Source organism: Dreissena polymorpha, chromosome 11 (genome assembly GCF_020536995.1).
Source record: "Dreissena polymorpha isolate Duluth1 chromosome 11, UMN_Dpol_1.0, whole genome shotgun sequence".
Taxonomy (NCBI): domain Eukaryota; kingdom Metazoa; phylum Mollusca; class Bivalvia; order Myida; family Dreissenidae; genus Dreissena; species Dreissena polymorpha.
The window spans coordinates 17987535-17990582 of record NC_068365.1 but is presented as its reverse complement, the minus strand read 5'-3'; the positions used below and the strand labels follow the sequence as shown (position 1 = coordinate 17990582).

Below are 3048 nucleotides of genomic sequence, written 5' to 3'. Positions count from 1 at the left end.
GCCAATCGTCATATTTACTGACGGATAAATGGGTGTCTTATAAACTAAGTGATATATGGTTAGTTGACACGTGCCTTGTGTGATGAATATGTTACATGCCGGAATTAACTAATGAAATTGATATGGATTTAAATCGACATACTAATGTTTATCAAATGTAAGAAAAGCTTCAAATAATGACTAAAATCAATAAAGGTAAGAATAAGGATAAACATAGTAGATGGTTAATGTCTTGAATGGGGAAAACTTATCGAGCTCGGCTCTACAGATAAAATATATTTCGCCGTGCACGATAAACATTTCCCATTCAACACACTAACCACCTTTTCTCTATATAATTAATACCATATGATCACAAATGTTTCACTTAAATTAGTTCTTGGACTGTCAATGACGCACACGGGAAACCAAGGTATAAATACAGCTGTCCCCGAACCCTCTACGGCAGTTACGTGAACCGGACCATCCCGGATTCTGAAATAGCCAAAGATCGACTTCCAAAAAATGCCGTGTTTGGCCTCCGGAGACATACCATGACGTTCCAGAACCTACATGGGTCGACACGAAGCTACACGGCGGCTAAACGGTTCGCAAGCCGGAGTGCGGCGGATATGATCCGTGTTGATCCGGCATCTATATGGTACTGAAGCTCGGTAGAAAATAGATGGGATGCCGGTGGTATCTCGTTTCCAATCGCAGATCTCAACGGATATGTATAAGAATAAAATCAGATAAAAACACGCCTAATCAATGAGTGAACTTTTAATTATTGGCTGCGTGTGAGGCTAGTGTTTGTGTTAATAATGCATGTCAACTATCAAGATCAAATAATTTAGTTGATGTATTATTTCCTGTTTGATGGTACGCATGTTTCATGGCATGCAATGTAATTTCTGCCCGTAATCTGAATTATGTCCGTTATTTTAAATATCCCTGTCATCTGAGTTTGACCCGTTATATAATTTCCGCCCGAAATTCCGCACCACCTCATTAGCTTCTAATATGTTTCGCCCGTAATACGCATTTCTTATGAACATAATATAAAGAAAATACATCGGAAATCTTTTAAAGCCAGCAATTTACTTTCCAATTCCATGCCTTTTTCTAAGGAAAATAGTCTTGATTGTTTGAAACGTTTGTTAAAGAAAAACATGTTGTGATTAAATAAAGGCACGCTGTGCTACATATCACTAGTATTAAACAGTAGTCATTACATTTGAGTACTACTTTGTATGGTCTTAAAACTGTTCATTTTACAAGTTGTTCTTAATTGCAGTTATATCGCAAATCACAAGTGAGGTTTTTCACTGCTGGGTTACATGTGATTAAAAAAACGCAAATCTACGGAATCCGGAAAGTGCAATCTATGATCTCGCCCTTCTTATATCAATGGCGACACACAATACACGATATTTTGCGCGTTATTCGCGGCGACGAACGATATTTTGCGCGACAGTCGCGGCGACGCATGATATGATTAACACGAAATATCGCCCTTGTGCGACAGTCGCCCTTTTATATGCGATATCTCGCCTTTTGAACACGACCGTCGCCCTTTGAACACGACCGTCGCCCTTTATGAACGCGACCGTCGCCCTTTTATATTCGATATTTCGCCCTATGAACACGACCGTGGCCCTTTGAACACGACCGTCGCCCTTTATGAACGCGACCGTCGCCCTTTTATATGCGAAATTTCGCGCTTTTAGAACGCGACAGTCGCCCTTTTATAGGCGAAATCTCGCATAACAGGTCGACGGTCGCGTTCATAAAGGGCGACGGTCGTGTTTAAAGGGCGACGGTCGCGTTCAAAGGGCGAGATACCGCATATAAAAGGGCGACTGTCGCACAAGGGCGATATTTGGTATAAAATGTATCGCGCAAAATATCGTGCGTCGCCGCGACTGTCGCGCAAAATATCGTGCGTCGCCACGACTGTCGCGCAAAATATCGTGTATCGTGTGCCGCCCTTGATGAAAGAAGGTCGAGATTATAGATGGCACTATCCGGATACCGTACAAATCGGACACCGGAAATGGTTGCAAAACGCCCGACGCTCTCAAGCTTCGTTCCACAAATTGAGGTACAGTTAAAAGTAGTCCATAACCGTTCTTAAACCTTGCAATTTTGACCACATCTGCTCAAAATATTCTATCTGTTGTTTTGATAAAGGCGCAACGTTAATGACAAGAGTATGATCAGTGGATTAATTATTATTTAACATCACTGTAGGATAATTCCCATGATCTTAACGCAACTATTTCATGAGCATGCAGTGCTGAAGATATTCTTTGCGTGTGCACTATAGTTTTGCGTTTCAATGAAAAATGAACGTTGAAATACATGTCAGATTAAAATACAGTGTTGATGTATTTTAACAACACAAACTCGGTAAATGCATTTATATTGAACAGTAACACTATTTAATAAGTTAATATATTTTTGAAAACCGTAGTTGACGTCTGTGTAATTCGTGTATATGTTAGTCCAAAATAAATATTTGTTATTCAAGGCTGATATCGTTTTTAATTGCGGAGGCTGTTGTTTACTTAAAAAAAAAAGAATTGAATGCAGTCATTGACCAGAACGATTTTCCCGCCATGCATAGAATGCGCATTGTGTTAAACTTTCGTTAGCGCACACGTATTATGCACATGCTAACACATACTTGAATAATGAAATCACAATTGGTTAATTATTTTAAAGTCTTCATGTACAAGAAACGCGGAAAAAAAGGTGTCGCCGATGTAATATATGGGACCAACAGAACAATAATGTTCGCATCCAGGCCGGACAAGAAAATACAGTGGAACAAAGTCAATCCTTTTTGTATGTTAAATCAAAGACCTGTTACATTTTATATCCATTATGTATGACGCTTGTCTAAATATGCATACTCATTACTTGTTTACCGTTCTCATCCACTAAACATTCCACGAACAATATATTTAGTTTTATTAACAAACGCTACATTCAACACGGCAAAAAACAAACACACACATCAAATTTGCACGACTCAAATTACACCTTTAAAGTCAGAACATTATT

At 39.1% G+C, this 3048-nt stretch overlaps 1 protein-coding gene across 5 annotated transcripts in view; it reads right to left on the bottom strand.

Annotated features, from left to right (window-relative positions):
- Positions 1-2938: 2938 nt before the first annotated feature.
- The window catches only part of LOC127851036 (uncharacterized), a 35547-nt gene continuing 35437 nt past the window's right edge, over positions 2939-3048 (bottom strand). For all 5 annotated transcript variants that reach the window (XM_052384490.1, XM_052384492.1, XM_052384491.1 and 2 more), the window contains one exon: positions 2939-3048. This exon is cut by the window's right edge and continues 2345 nt beyond it. The gene's annotated coding sequence lies outside the window, so the exon portion shown is untranslated.